This window comes from Petaurus breviceps, unplaced genomic scaffold, assembly GCF_028583685.1.
Source record: "Petaurus breviceps papuanus isolate PSGF00001 unplaced genomic scaffold, PetGlider_PUasm1.0 38, whole genome shotgun sequence".
NCBI classification, from domain to species: Eukaryota; Metazoa; Chordata; class Mammalia; order Diprotodontia; family Petauridae; genus Petaurus; species Petaurus breviceps.
The window spans coordinates 76,784,728-76,800,412 of record NW_027186304.1 but is presented as its reverse complement, the minus strand read 5'-3'; the positions used below and the strand labels follow the sequence as shown (position 1 = coordinate 76,800,412).

The window sequence follows — 15,685 nt, the reverse complement described above, 5'->3', positions numbered from 1 at the left end:
CCTGACTCCAGGCCCAACCCTTTATCTACTTCCACACCTATATACCCTAACTTAAATGCTAAGGCCAAGGGTTTGGTTCATGTACCTTCTCATCAAAGCAGGGTCAGTGTAAGTCCATTCACAGTATCTATTTCCTCCAGCTCGTTCTTTCTGTTTTCTAATATCCCTGTTCTTAGGTTGTTTTTTCCTTGGTAGATTGTTCTCAGAGCTCTCCCATTCAGAAACAATTTGTGTTACTTTACATAGCTTCCTCTCTAAACTAAGCAGTTTCACTCCAAATCCCTTTAAACTGATCACCACTTTACCTATGCCCTCCATCATCTATTTGTCCTGACCAGAAAAGCCCTTCTCCCTACCATATAAGGCCCCTCCTGCTCTTCTTAGGAAATCACCACAAACACATTCAGGACAAACTTCCCCAGGCCATGGATAAATTGCTTGTCTTTCAAATTCCACATTTACATATTATATAAGTAATTCCCTTTAAAAGACCTCTCTTCTTAGTAGCACTCTTAAATAATCATCACTCTTTTTAAAAAGAAGTTTTTAATAAAATAATAATTGGGGAGAAGTTAAGTGAATTTCCCCAAGGTCACAAGGGTAGTAAATAGCCAAGCTTGGATTCTAAATTAAATTCAATAAATATGTATTAACCTACTTCGAGCCAGGCAAGCAGCTAAGCCCTAGAGACAGCAAAAGAAAAGTAAGAGACAGTCCCTGCCTGCAGGGAGTTTACAGTCTAACAGGGGAAACCATATACAAACAAATATATACAAAGCAATATATGCAGGATAAAAGGAAATAAAAGAGGGAAGGGTCTGGGATTAAGAGAGGTTGGGGGAGGCTTTCTGTACCAGGTAAGATTTTAGTTAAAGGAAGCCGGGGAGGTCAGTAGACAGAGCAGAGGAGGCAAAGCATTCTAGGTATGGCGGACACCTAGAGAGAATGCCCAGAGCCAAGAAATGGAGTCTTGCCCATGGAACAGTCTGGAGGTCAGTGTCACTGAATTGTCACACTTCTTGGAGAGTGTAAGGCATAAGAAAGGTAGAAGGGGGTCCTTGAACACCTGAGTGTTTTATAGTTGCTCCTGCAGGCAACAGCAAGCCACTTGAGTCTGTGTGAGGGGATGGGGTGTTCCATGTTCAGACTTGTACTTTAGGAAAATCTGTCTAGCGGCTGAACTGAGGATGTTTTAGAGTGGGGGAGAGACTTGAGGCAGACAGACCCACCAGCAGGCTATTGTAGTAATCCAGGTATGAGATGATGAGGGCATGTACTGGAGCGGTGATAATGTATGAGGAAAGAAGGGGATGTATCCCAGGGGTGTTGCAGCGTTGAATGGGGGAGTGGTGAGGAGTCCAGGGTGACTCCTAGGTTACCAGCCTGAAGGAAGAAGGTGTTGCCCTCTACTTTAACTGGGAATGCAGAAGGCCAGGAGGGCTAGGGGAAAGATTTCCGGTTCCATTTTGAACAAATTGCATTTCAGTTGTCTGCTGGACATTTAGTTTGAGAAGTCTGAAAGGTATTTAGAGTCGAAAAATGGGAGGTCAGCAAAGAGATTGGGGCAGGGAGGTATATTTGAAAATCTTTTGCATAGAGATGACTTTTGAATCCATGAGAGCTGATGAGATTACCAACTATAGAGAGAGAAGAGGGCCCAGGACAGAACCCTGAAGGACACTTATGTTGGCTCCATATACAGTCAATGCTTTCCCAACATACTTATGTCACCCTAGATCTCCTGGGAGTTAACTTTTTCCCAGACTAGTCTGTCTTCTCCCTTCTGGATTTCCCTCTTTTTCCCTTAACTGACCATGGTATAGAACTGAAGTATATGATCTAGAGTTGTAAAGAAGCTCAGAAGCCCTTTTGTCCAACCCCTTCACTGATGATGAAAGCCAGACCCAAGTGGTTTGCTCAGTCACACAAGTAATGAGAGGGGGAGAATTAAGTTGAATACTTTATATTTCTCTCTTAGCCAAAATCAAATGTAAAACAAAATTCAATTTTTCTTTCACTTCTATGATCTTTGAATAGAGAGATTTTAAAAAAAGGTTCACCATCCATCTTGGCTCTTCCACTTATTAATTTAATTCAATTCAATTCAATTCAATAAACATTTATTAAGTGTCAGACACAGTGTTGGAAAGTCACTTAGCCTGGAAGTGGTAGGCCCCTAACACCACCAGCCAGCCGAGTCCCCAAGGTAGGTAACTGGTCACAAAAAAGGATGCTGGGCGACAAAGGGAGGGGGAGGGGAAAGAGGGGAGGTGGCAAGTGCGTTTGCAAGTTACCAGCCCTGCAAAATTTTCCTACCAGTGGCCACTAGATAGTAGAGGCCCCCTCACCCCGTTAATTGTTTCCTATTTATTCTGTGCACCGTTTGCTTCGCGTATACTTATTTGCATGCCGTCACCCCCAACAGACTGAGGGCCAGGGTGTCTTTTGCCTCTTTGTACCCCCAGCGTTTAGCACAGTGCCAGGCACATAGTAGGAATGTTTATTTAACTGAATTTATGAGTCCCTTGAACTTATCCTCCAACAAAAGCGCGAGGACCATGCAAATTGTAAAGTTCGTGAAATACAACGTAAAGCAGAGTTGCCTGGGCCACAGAAAGGAAGGGAGATTCGATTATATGAGTTAAAAGGAAAAGCGGCTGGAGAATGCGGGCATCGATCCCGCTACCTCTCGCATGCTAAGCGAGCGCTCTACCATTTGAGCTAATTCCCCTCCTCGAGGAACAATTTTTAGCGCTTCCCCTAGGGAGCGCTGAGAGCCGCCGGGCACCCTACCCTCGCGGGCCACACCCCTTCTCCTTTTTCCTCCGTAACTAGCTAGCTCGCATCAAACTTTAAAAGAGAAACTTGAAAAAATAAGGAATAAAATGTCAGCTTTTCCTTCGAGCCGGAATCGAACCAGCGACCTAAGGATCGCCAAGGAGCGCGCCTCTACAGTCCTCCGCTCTACCAGCTGAGCTATCGAAGGAAGCTACAGGCGTGGGCCCAGGACGGCTCCAAGAACCTGCGCCGCTGCCTCCCCCCCCCCCCCTGCCGCTCCCTCTCCTGCCGGCTCCTCCGCACGCTCTGGGAGGGGGAAGCGCGGCTCCTACCTCTCCCCCACCCCCGGTCTCGTCTTCTCTCACCTCCTGGACGATAAGAGGGCTAGCCTTGTGCAAACTTTCTCTAGCTAGGCCGAGCCCAGAGCGCCGGCCCGAGGGCCCAAGTACTGGAGGATTTGGGAGGGTCTGAGCTGGAGAGGGGAGGGCGGGGCTTTCTTTTAGTTTGGAGGGGGCTTTTATTCTGGAGGGTGGATTTCCAACTGGGGGTTGTAAGTGAATGGATTGTACTAAAAACAAAGCACCATTTGTGGACCCTCTCCAAAATCCGGCCTGAGGGGTGCACTTTGTCCGCCTCTGCCCCCCCCCCCCTCTCTTCCCTCCTGCTGTCTGTTTCCATCTTCCTGTCTCTTCTTTCTTCCCTCTTTTTCTGCCTCTTTAGCTGTTTCTTCCCTGTCTCCCGTTTCTGCGTCTGTTTGTCTCCCTTCTGCCTTTTCTTTGTTTCCCTTCTATCTGTCCCAGCTTCTTCCGTCCATCACTGCCTCTCCCCCATCTTTTCTTTCTATTCTTTTCTCTTCGTCCTCTTTTGCCTATTTCTTCTATCCTCGCCTCTTTCTCTCTGATTCTCCTCTCCTTTCTGTCTCTATTTCTTCTTTCTCTTTATCTCTCCCTGTCTCTGTCTTCTCTCTGCCTTTTCTCAGCCCCCGCCTCTTTTATCTCAGCTTCCATTTCTTTCTCTGTGTATCTCTTCTTTCTTTCCCCCTTCCCCCCACCCCCCTTCCTTTCTGTGTGTTTGTCTGTCTGTCTCATTTTCTGGCTTCCTCTCTCCTGTATCTTACATCTCTCTGCGTCTCTCTTATATCTCCCTGTCTCTCTCCATTCTCTGTGTCACTCTCCTTTCTCTGTCTCCGTGTCTTGTCTGTGCTCTCTTTTCTCTCGTCTGCCTCTGTCGCTGTAGTGGTGGCCCTGATCAACCTTTTATAAATTAATATTTTCAATTATCACTCGTTCTTTTTTTCCTCTCTCCGCGCCGTCCCTTTCACCCTCTCCCCAGAAACTCTGGTTCTTTTACCAAAAAGCGCGGTTGGGACCCGCCTGACCTACGCACCGGAAATACTCCCTGCCTTCAACGTGCTTACTTTCTACTGGGGAAAGTATATAAATACACAGAGAAGTAAATACTAGGGTATTTGAAGAATAGGTAAATTGAAAATTGTAAGCGTCAGGAAACGGGGTCAACAGGAAAGGGAAGAAATCTTTCCCTTCTATTTCAGTATGAAATCTACACATTTGCAAAATGACTTCATAAAAACGCGGTCTCCTTCGAGCCGGAATCGAACCAGCGACCTAAGGATGTCTCACGCATACGTTTTCACTACAGTCCTCCGCTCTACCAGCTGAGCTATCGAAGGGACACAGTCTGCAGATGCGCCCCCGTGAGACTCAACACTTAACAGCGGGGGTTGACACGTTCCCTATGTCTAGCAGGACTCATTTCTTGGCGCGTGCGCACATCCAACTACTCACTTGCCCGCAGGACTCAAAAGGCCGACCCAAGCCTAGGTCCCAGAGTCCTGCTCATGTGCACAGCAAAAGTTTTCGCCCGGGTCCTGAACCCGACCCCATCCCCGGACCCCGGGGGGAGGGGGGGGGGGGGGGGGGGGGGGGGGAGGGGGGGGGCCGCCCTGCGGCTCTGTACATCTACACCTCCCACCCATTCTGCAAACCCATTGGTAAATAGGGCACTCCACTCCCGCCCTTTTAGACTTTGTGTAGACACCCTCCCCCGCCCGCTTTACGAAGGGCCAGTGGCGCAATGGATAACGCGTCTGACTACGGATCAGAAGATTGTAGGTTCGACTCCTACCTGGCTCGTTTCTTTTGCCGGGGATGGAATTTTTTTTATTTTAATTTTTTTGCAGAGTTGGGGCGGGGGGGGGGGGGACGAAAAGACGAAAAAGGGGGGGGGGGGGTGGGGGTTGGGGATGGGGGGGGATGAAGGGGAATGGAGTAGAATGAAGAATCTCCATTTTGGCTTCTGCTTCTAATCGCAGAGGCAATTAAAATAGATTCATTATACTGCCGTTCTGTGTAACCCCATACCGTACTCATACCTCTCCAGCGATCATTGTACAGCGCGCCGCATGGTGCCTGCCACATAGTAGGCTATTTACCAACGTTTGCTCCCTGGGCACAGTAGGCAGCCTTGAACTCAACAATCAGCATCAGAAAATCTTAGACCGACTCCGGTCCTGCAGCCTCTGGCCAGGCCCCCTAAGGCGGATGGAGCAGCCCACTCACTCCTCTTTGGGAGCGCACTAATTAGCTGAGGATTTGGGCTGGGTTTCTGTTCCCCTGACATCCAGCTTAAACTTTGTCTTTTTTCGCCTTCTCACTACTGTCCTTAATTTTGTCCTCTCCGACCAAACAAATCTAATATCTCTTCCTTGACTTTTACTTCAAGGTTTTTAGGTCCTTCAGTGTAATGCATCCCTGAATTTAATTTTTGATTAAAGAATCTTTTAACATTACGGTAATTTTAAACTGTAGTATGTTAAAGCATATCCTGTATTTACTGCTAACAGAAGCAATCTTGGCAATGATTCAGGTGTTATATACATTTGTAAAATAGGACTTCTGATTTTTTTCTTTTTTTACATACTTCATCTTAACTTTGTGGTAAATGACGAATTTTATGTTAAGGCTAAGTTCATTTTCCCGAAACATAATTTTTTTGTAATTATTGGATTCTGAATTTGGAATGAAATCTTCCAGGTGTTTAAAATGCACATATTTAAAAAGTAACTCCGTTTTTTATCTCATCTATTTAAATCACAATTTAAAAATTTCCTATTTTTCTGTAAATTGATGCTAATTAACATTGTCTTCTATTTTTAAAGCAGAAATTGGTAAACCAGGCTTCTCTTTTCCAGACTAAACATCAGTAAACTTAAGCTGATTTTCCTATGTCCTGGACTCCAGACCCTTCGTCATTTTTTGCCCCCTCTCTGGTTCTCTGCTCTAGCGTCATTTTCTTCATGCCATAGTTCTAACTCATAGTTGACCAGGTCACTGAACTTGACCCTTGAATCCCTTGCCCTGATATCCTATCACATTCATTCATGTCTTGCCAAACCCTAACCCAGGATTACCCACACCCCCCACCACTCAGCTGCGAAGGAGCCTGGAAGTCACACACCTCTGTACAGTCCGGTGCCACTACAGATTTGTATTATATAAGCTAAGTTGGCCTTCCTTGCTGTAGAGTCTATATTTATTCTTCCTTGATTGACCAGCACACTTCCTGAAACGGCTATTCTAAACCTTCTCTTCTCATAAACCCTCCATATAGCATTCCCTTCCCCTCCTTTTCTGAGGGAAACACCTCCTGACAAAATGAATGAAATGAAATGAGTTCCTTCTTCCTTCTTCCTCACCTTAAAACCTCTCCATATAATTCACTGTGTTGTTCCTCTGATACTTTGGTCCAGTCTGAGAAGAAAGAAATTACCTTTCTTGCCAAGGCCAAACACTCTGCTACTGCCATTGCTCTCATCAATTAAAAAAAAAAAATCTCCAGGAGTTTGTCTTCACCCTCTCTCATCTTCATCATCTCCTGGCTCCTTCCCCACTGCCTAAAAACATTGCCAGGTTTCTCTTCTCTCCTTCCCAAACCTTCATCTCTTCTAATTTATTTATGATGTACTCTTATATCTAGGCTGTGGATACATTTGGAGCTTATCGTGCTGTATATTGAGATATTGATATATATTGAGATATTGGCCTAAGCCCAATTTCAACTGTTTTTAGAGTTTTCACATTTAATTGAATAGTGAGTCCTTAACCTTATAGATGGGGGTCTATTAATTTATTGAACACTGTGCTACCTATGCTTATTCACTTCATCAGTTACACCAATTTTTTTAACCAGTGTCAAATAGTTTTTAATGATTCCTGTTTTATAGTATAGTTTGACATCTGGTACTGCTAGGACCCCTTCTTGATTTTTTCATTATTTTCTTCGAGAGTCTTGACCTTTTGCTTCTCCAGGTGAATTTTATTTTTCTAGCTTTATAAAGTAAACCTTTAGATAAGCTGATTAGTATGATATTTAATAAATAAATTTAGGTATTACTGTCATATTGTCCATTGGTACAGTCCAACCATGAGCAATTAATAGTTCTCCAATTATTTAGGTGTCTCTTTATTTTTTTTAACTTATATTCATATAATTCCCATATATATCTTACTGGGGGAGACTCCTAAATATTTTATATATTCCATAGTTGTTTGCTAAAATTGCTTCTATCTCTTGCTAGCTGTAATTGGTAATATAAAAAAGATGAAGATTTATGTAGATTTATTTTGTGTCTTACAATTTTGTTGAGGTTCTTAATTGTTTTAGTTGAATCTTTAGGGTTCTTTAAGTAGACAGACCATCACATCATCTGCAAAAAAATAATTTTGTTTCTTCTTTGCCTGTATTTATTCTCTCAATTTATTTTTCTTACCTGGTTTTACCTTTGTTGGAAAGCCTCTGGCATTCCCCACAGATAATGCTGGTTCTTCATTTTAGATAGATACTTTTAACTCTAGTAAGGAAAGGTCTATTTGTTGTGATGTATTTAAGTATGTGCTTTTTTAAAAAACAGGAGTTCTACTTTGACAAAAGCCTTTTTAGAGTCTATTGATGCATGTAATTATTGTCTTTGTTATTAATTTAGCCTATTATAGCTTATTATTATATTATTATTATAGCTTATTATTATATTTTTTAAAAATATTAAACCAACCTCGAATTCCTGGAATATAAATCCAATCAAATGATGTTATATAATATTTTAAGATGTTTCTGCAGGGTTTTTACTAATATTTTATTAAATTGTTTTGCATTGGTATTCAGTAGGGCTATTGCTCTATAGTTTTCTTTCTCTGTTTTGTTCCTCCCTGGCTTATATATCAAGAACATGCTTGTTTCATAAAAGAATTTGGGAAGATCCCTTCTTTTCCTATTCTTGCAAACAGGTTTTATATTGTATGTATATGTGTGTATGTATGTATGTGTGTGCATATATATATAAAGTTATAATATTATATTTTTTCTGAGATTGCCTTACCTTAACTGTCAATTCCTTATTTTATTAATCTGAGTATTTTATGTTTTTGTAAATATTCATCTATTTAAATGATACTTAAGTTGGCATATATAGGATGAAGTAGTTTCTAGTAATTTCTTTATTTCCTTGTAACTGTTCCAAATTCTCCATGTTTGCATATTCTTTTCACACACCCTGTTTGTGTGAAAGTAAGTTTGTCTTTTCCCTCATTTCTTCCCTAGTGTTCCTTTTTTCCCTTCCCTTTTCTTTCCTTCCTTAAAACAAACCAAACCAAACAAAAATTCACCTGGGTCCTCTCTTTTACTTAGCTTCCTCTGTGACCATTGTAGATTTTATTATTCTGAAGATAAACTTGTCTATTAGTGAAGATGTTTTGGGGTGCTGAGACCCCAAGAATGCCAAGGCAGAGTTGCCTTGAATGAATGCACACACTCAAGCCTTCTCTTAGTCAACTGGCAAAAAGTTTATTGTAACACTTTAGCCAAAGCAGGCAAGGGTCCTTAGGGAAACTGCAAGCTAGTGAGGATGGTGGTGGGGCTTATACAAAAAAGAGACAAGGGAAAGGATGCCAAGGACTCTAATTAGGTAATCTAGGGGTACAGGTGTCTTTGGGAGCTATGGATGAGAAAACGTGGGGAATTTTGTAGACATAACTTTGTTGATACCAGATGTGGAGGGAGAAAAGACAGGTTTTTTTTGTTGAGTTGCCAGAGGCATGGACCTTGGGATCTGCTGTAAGGGAGAGTCCTTGGGCCAGCCAGGGACAAAAATCCTTGGGTCAGGCACCCCTGTGTCTGTTCTGATAAGAGAATGTGTTGTGCAACAAGAGAAAATTTTCTCACAGGGCAAGGGGACTTGAGAAATTAGGAGGCTTCCTGAGACATGATCTTAGGGCTGGGGCCCTAAGTAGATTCAGTAGAATGTGAATACTTCATTGTGGTAGGGTGATTTTCTCTCAGCCTCTTTGGAGAGGTATACCTATCTACTCTGGACCAAAGGGAGGAGGCCAAACTGGAAGTAGAGATTGATTAGCATGCTAAGAGATCTGCTAATTAGCAAATTCAGATTCCTGGTATACAGATTTGATTTTTATAACCTTTTGGGTCTGCATGGAGCACACAAGCAATTAGCATTCTGCACCAACTCAAGATGGAAAAGTAAAGCATTTCCTAGGAGAGGGAAGGCTTGAGAAAGAGGAGGATAATCCAAGGCAGAAAAGGAGAGCATTTGGAATGCCAGAGGTATGCTTTATTGTCAGAAAAGAAAATGTCCCTTGTTCAAGGGCAAGAAGTAAGGAGAAGAGATCAAATGCTTTTACAGTCATGAAACTGCTTTCATTTATGTTAAACTCCCACTTATGTTAAATAGCACTGAACTTAAAGGCATCCGAACAAATAGATCTTCTCTTACTATAGTTAGTATTATTGTGAGTGGGGCTGTACTCCAATATAGCATGGGGGTGTCATTGTGTGGCTCTCAGGGAGGCAGAATAGACATCTTCAGCCTCTTCTCCCCTCCTTCCACCCACTCCAAGGGAGATTCTCATTCCTTCCAGGAGGGAAAGAAGGGGGTGGAGGGCAGAAGGTGACTGCCCTGCTCTCAATGAGTACCAGGCTGGAATTATATCTCTTTGCTCTCTTAAATATTATTTGTCTAAGGGAATGAGGTTTTTTGGTTTCAGTCTAACTTCTGATCACTGTTTCATAATTGGGGGGAAATTGTACCCCACAGCAATTAGCAAGAAATCAGAGGAGGTATACATAGGAGAATGTATACCAGATAATACAGAGTGAAGGAGCTCTCCCATTAGGAGCAAGGTAACTCAGCTTAACCAAGAAAGAGCATCCTAGATCCACCCAGGGAAAAGTTCCTTAAAGTATCCAATGTAGCAAGCTGGAGACAGGGACATATGATGGAGACTGCCAACTCCTCACATTGTCTTCTTCCCAGAGTTTTTTCCTTTGGTAGCCAGAAGTGAGATTGGCATCTCTATCTTCTCTCTTGAAGCTGGAAGCCAGAAGCACCCAAAGTCTGAAGAGACACAATGACTCAAACATAGTTTGAATAAGACTGGAGAATTTCTCCTCTGTCCCACTCTCGGAAACTGCATTCCACCAATAAGGAGAAAGTTCCATACCAATGGATTTTGGGATTGGGGTGTAATGGTAAGGGACTTTGAAGATCTTCCCTGCGCTTAATAAGCCTAAGTGAATTTGAGAACCTTCTCTGCTTTGAAAATATACTCTGCCCCCTGCTAGGCTGAATGTGGTCACATGGAGCCTGTGGTGGGAGGAGTTTGCTGAAGGGTGGAGTAGAGCCCACAGAAGAAGCTTGCTTAGGGGAGGCTTGTTTTTCAGGAAGGCCCACACCTTGTTACTTTGTAATTGGGCAGTGGGTCAGGAGGGTTGTGACGTTCTCTGACCCAGGAGAAAGCTATGTATACCTCTGAGGTGAGGTTTTGCTTTGGGGCTCATTTGTAGGAAGAGTTGTGTAATTTTACCAGATGAGACTCTGGGCAGCCATTAAGCTCCCCAGCTTTGAAAACCCAGATGTTGGTGCTGATCTCTCTGGTGACTAACACTGTATGGATGTAATGGTCAAAGAGCCAGAAGCCCTGTCTTTTGGTCTGCTGGACTGTGTTATTTCCTCTGTCTGTATTTTTGTCTGCTTGTAACTTTTGTTTGTATTCTCTGACTTTTTCCCCTGAACTAGGTAAATTATATATGTTTGATTAAAGTAAGATTGTTAACCTTTTTTGAGTTGCTTTCCTTTAGAAAAACAGATCAAAGAACCTGTGCTAGAAGCTATTCTGGGTATGCTAGGATGCTTGCTATTACATGGGGTCACATTATTTATCTAAAACGAAGAGCTAGTTTTAGACAAAATTGCAGTCTAAGGACAGCAAGTAGTTGTTATGGTAGTGGATAAGACCATCTGCTTTACCATGTCATTGATAGAGAGTATCAAGACTTTCTGTTATTTAAAGTCGCATGGTGGATGGCAGATTTCTACATTGTTAGCCAATCAAGATGTAGTGAAATGATTGCACTTGTGCTTCCTATTTCCCTCTCTCCCCCACTCCCATTGCCATTTTGCCCTAACCAATTGAATAAATGTATCTACCATTTTAGGTTTCTCATGATTTTACTGTTTTCATTGCAAGGTTTTTAGTCAGCTCTGGCCTTTTCATAAAGATGCTCTATTACAGGTCTATTTTTCCTCTCTAGGATTATATCTAATTTTGCAGGATTTTTGGTTGTAAGGCTTTATCTTTTCTCTTCTATGGATTGTATTCCAAGATTTTCTCTTCTTTATGGTAGTTGCTGCTAAGTCTTACGTGATCCTGACTTCGGTACTGTAAGGGTTATGGGATTTAAAGATCTTCCATGCCCCATGGACGTGCTGACATAGCAGAGCAAGAGAAAGCGGAAAGTGAGAAAAAGTGAAAGCCGAGCTAACGGTCCTGTGGTTGGCCGTTGGCAGCGGTTGCCCTTTTTTTTTTTTTTTTGAGTTAGGACCCCTGCTGAGCACCGCCAGGGGCCGGAGCTGCTGGGAGCAGGACTTTCTGCTAAGGACTCCTGCTGAGGACTGCCAGGGGCTGGAGCTGCTGGGAGCGCGCTTCCAGGGCGCTGGGTGGTTGCTGTGAGTGGGGAGAGGAGGACCTTTGCCTGAGGTAGCCTGTTCTGTTTTAAAGGCTTGAGAATGTGGGTGCTTTCTACTTTATCTACCTGTGCCAATGTCATAACTACTCTGATGGCTTTCACTTTCTGGTTTTGGGACTCAGTCTTTTGGTATCTTAATAAATTTTCTAGTTTATTTCCCCAAATGGCAAACCTGACCTATTTTGTGATGGATAATTATATCAGCATATTTGTAATCTCTATAGGCATTGTGAATATGGCATTGCTGATACAGGTACTTGACTGACTCCATGGTATTTGAACTCTTTCTGGATGCTTGCAATATTTTTTCTTTAACCTGGAAGTTTTAGATTTGACCTATGACATTCCTTTCTACTTTTAATTTGTAGTTTTTCTCAGGAAGTGATTGATGGATTTTCATCTTGCCCTCTGATTCTAACAGACGTGGACAGTTTTCTTTTCTGACTTTTAAAAATATGGTGTCATGGTTGTTGTTGTTTGGCCATAGTTTTCAGAGAGCCTAATGATTCTTAAATTTCACTTCTTCAACTTCTTTTCCAAATAGATCTGGGGACAGCTTGTAAGTAGATACTTTACATTTTCTGTTTTTCCCAATCTTTTGATTTTGTTCTAATATTTTTTGTCATTCCCAGGAGCCATTGAATTCTTTTTGCTTCATTCTATTTTTCAGAGAGTCTATTTTTTAAGGTTTTCTACCTTCTATTATTCATCCTCTTACCAATTATCTCTTACAGAACACTTAATTTACTTAAAATGTCATTTACATTTTGCTTAATTTTTTTCCAGCAACGTTTTTATTCCTTATGCCCACACAATTTTTTCCCCTTAGATTTTGCTTATACTTGTAGAAGAATTAAGCTCTTATTTTGTGTTTACCTCTTGGGTATCACTTAAATCATAGTATTTCTTCATTGTGTTTGATGTTTTCTTGTTTATATCATCAGTCTAAATTTAAAATTAATATTGTTTCTTTTTGGATATCTTGAACATCATTCAATCTGGTGCACTTTTTCTTTATTTTTCCCTATTTTGTTCTCATTTCATTTTATTTTTCAAATAGTAAGAACTTGTTTTTTCTCCTTCCCCCATCCCATTTAAGAGAAAAACCCAAACCTTACATAAAAATATGCAAAGAGAAGCAAAAAAAATCCCTACATCATACATGTCCAAAAATGTATGCCTCATTTTGCATCTTAAATCCATCACCTCTCTGTCAAGAAGGAGATGGGTAACACAAGTTGTCACTAGTCCTCCAGAATCATGATTGGTCATTTCATTAATCAGAAATCTTATTTTTACAGTGTTTTGTAAATGTTTTTACAATGTTATTATTGTATAAATTATTCTCCTTGTTCTGCTCCCTTCACTCAGCATCAGTTCATATAAGTCTTTCCAAGTTTTCCTGAAACCACTTTCTTCATAATTTCTTACAGGACAATATTATTCTATCATATTCATATACCATAACTTGTTCAGGAATTCCTCAACTGAGGTGTTACCTCTTCAGTTTCCAATTCTTTGCTACCATGAAAAAAGCTGCCATAAATGTTTTTGCACATATGAGTCCTTTACGTTTTTCTTTGATCTCTTTGGATTATAGAGTAGATGTATTACTGGATCACAATATACTGACTTTTGAGACATGGTTCCAAACTACTTTCCAGAATGATTGGACAAATTCACAGCTCTGCCAATAGTGCATTAATGTGCTTGTTTTCCCACATTTCCCACAACATTCCCTCCAACATTTGTCATTTTCCTTTTTTTCTAAGATTATCTTTACCAGTCTGTCAAGAGATGATATACATTGGGGTGGCTAGGTGGCGCAGTGAGTAAAGTGCCGGCCCTGGAGTCAAGAGGACCTGAGTTCGGTTCCTGCCTCAGACACTTAATACCCACACACACAAAAACTAGCCATGTAATCTTGGGCAAGTTACTTAACCCCAATTGCCCTCCAAAAAAAAAATTAAGGGGCGGCTAGGTGGCACAACCTCCTAGAGTAAGGAGGACCTGAGTTCAAATCCGGCCTCAGACACTTAACACAAAAACTAGCTGTGTGACCTTGGGCAAGTCACTTAACCCCAATTGCCCTCCAAAAAGCAAAAAACAAACAAAAAAAAGAGATGATATACATGAGTGTAAAGTAGAACCTCTGCATTGCTTTAATTTGTATTTCTCTGATTATTAGTTATTTATAGTACTTATTCATATGATTATTGATAACTTCAATATCTCCTTTTGCATTTTCATTTTTTTAAATTGCATATTGAATTGCATGTTCATATACTTTGGGGGGATAAAGAGGAATCAGCATATATTAAGCATCTACTATGTCCCAAACATTGTGCTAAGTACTTAAGAAATATTATCTCATTTGATCCTTATAATAGCCCTGTGAGGTGCTATGATTCCCCATTTTTTTTTTTTTTGCCTTTAGGAGGGCAATTGGGGTTAAGTAACTTGCCCAAGGTTACACGGCTAGTTTTTTTGTGTGGGTGTTAAGTGTCTGGGGCTGAAACCGAACTCAGGTCCTCCTGACTCCAGGGGCCAGCGCTTTACTCACTGCGCCACCTAGCCGCCCAATGATTCCCCATTTTACAATCAACACAAATGAGGCAGAGAAAAGTTAAAGGACTTTCTCAGGTTCACACAGCTAAGGGTCTAAGTCTATCTTTGAACTCAGATTTTCCTAACTCCGAGGCCCATACCCGTTAGCTGCCTCTCTTTGACCATTTATCAGTTGGAGAGTTGGTTCTTATCATATCTTGGAAATGAGACCTTTAACTGAGAAACTTGTTGCAAAAGGTTTTTCCCCCTCTTTGGTGTGATAGAATTACCATCTACAAGGTTTCCTCCCTTCTTTCTCAATATGGATTAAGCTAGCTATCCCCTGAAAGGGGGCTAAGATTGAACTTTCTGGTAGCCTCTGGCTTCCTAGTCAACCAAGGTCATAAAAGACCTATATACATGGAGTTAGAGCCCTTCAGACTTGGCAGATGTCCTCAAATACTGTATTGCTGACCAGATGTGTTTCCATATGGAGACAAGGGGAGGGGAAAAACATCTACCTTAAATTAATTGCTGGAATACCTTTGTTGAATATATTTACTCTGCTATTGCTAAGTAAACCTCCTTTTGTGAACTGTTGTATGACCTTTGAGGACCTAATTTAATTCCAGCATCAAATCTAAACTAAGAGGCTATTAACCTGAGTCAGCCCTGCCCTAATACCCAGTTTAACTACTTCACTTTTCATTTTACCTTCATTGGTTTTGTTTGTGAAAAAATATTTTAATTTTTTATAATCAGAGTTAATTCATTTTTTCTTCTGGCATCCTAAACTCTTCATAAACTCTTCCCCTATCTGTAGATCTGAAAGTAGAAATTTCTTTTTTGTTCCCCTTATTTTTATGATTTTATGATTTTTTTTGTATTTGTCATGTATCCCTTTGAAAATAATCTTGGCATATAGCATGAGATGCTGGTTTACACCAAATTTATGCTAGATTTCTTTCCAGTTTTCCCAGCAGCTTTTGTTGAATGAGGAGTCCTGACCTAGTCTTTGGGGTCTTTAGATATAACAGTGGGTAAGTGTAAGGGTTATGGGATTTAAAGATCTCCCATGCCCCATGGACGTGCTGACATAGCAGAGCAAGAGAAAGTGAGAAGCCGAGCTAACGGTCCTGCGGTTGGCAGTTGGCGGCGGTTGCCTTTTTTTTTTTTTTTGAGTTAGGACTCCTGCTGAGGACTGCCGGGGGCCGGAGCTGCTGGGAGCAAGCTGGGTGGTTGCTGTGAGTGGGGAGAGGAGGACCTTTGCCTGAGGTAGCCTGTTCTGTTTTAAAGGCTTGAA

The 15,685-nt window shown here is 41.5% G+C and overlaps 4 non-coding genes across 4 annotated transcripts; 1 reads left to right on the top strand and 3 right to left on the bottom strand.

Annotated features, from left to right (window-relative positions):
- Positions 1-2,658: 2,658 nt before the first annotated feature.
- TRNAA-AGC (transfer RNA alanine (anticodon AGC)) lies at positions 2,659-2,731 on the bottom strand. Its single transcript has one exon. It is a non-coding gene; the product is annotated as a tRNA-Ala (tRNA).
- Positions 2,732-2,896: 165 nt separating this feature from the next.
- TRNAY-GUA (transfer RNA tyrosine (anticodon GUA)) lies at positions 2,897-2,986 on the bottom strand. Its single transcript is given in 2 exon segments — positions 2,897-2,932; positions 2,950-2,986. It is a non-coding gene; the product is annotated as a tRNA-Tyr (tRNA).
- Positions 2,987-4,375: 1,389 nt separating this feature from the next.
- On the bottom strand, positions 4,376-4,468 carry TRNAY-GUA (transfer RNA tyrosine (anticodon GUA)). Its single transcript has 2 exons — positions 4,432-4,468; positions 4,376-4,411 (listed from the first exon to the last, which is right to left on the bottom strand). It is a non-coding gene; the product is annotated as a tRNA-Tyr (tRNA).
- A 390-nt stretch (positions 4,469-4,858) lies between these two features.
- Positions 4,859-4,931, top strand: TRNAR-ACG (transfer RNA arginine (anticodon ACG)). Its single transcript has one exon. It is a non-coding gene; the product is annotated as a tRNA-Arg (tRNA).
- The last annotated feature ends 10,754 nt before the right edge of the window (positions 4,932-15,685 follow it).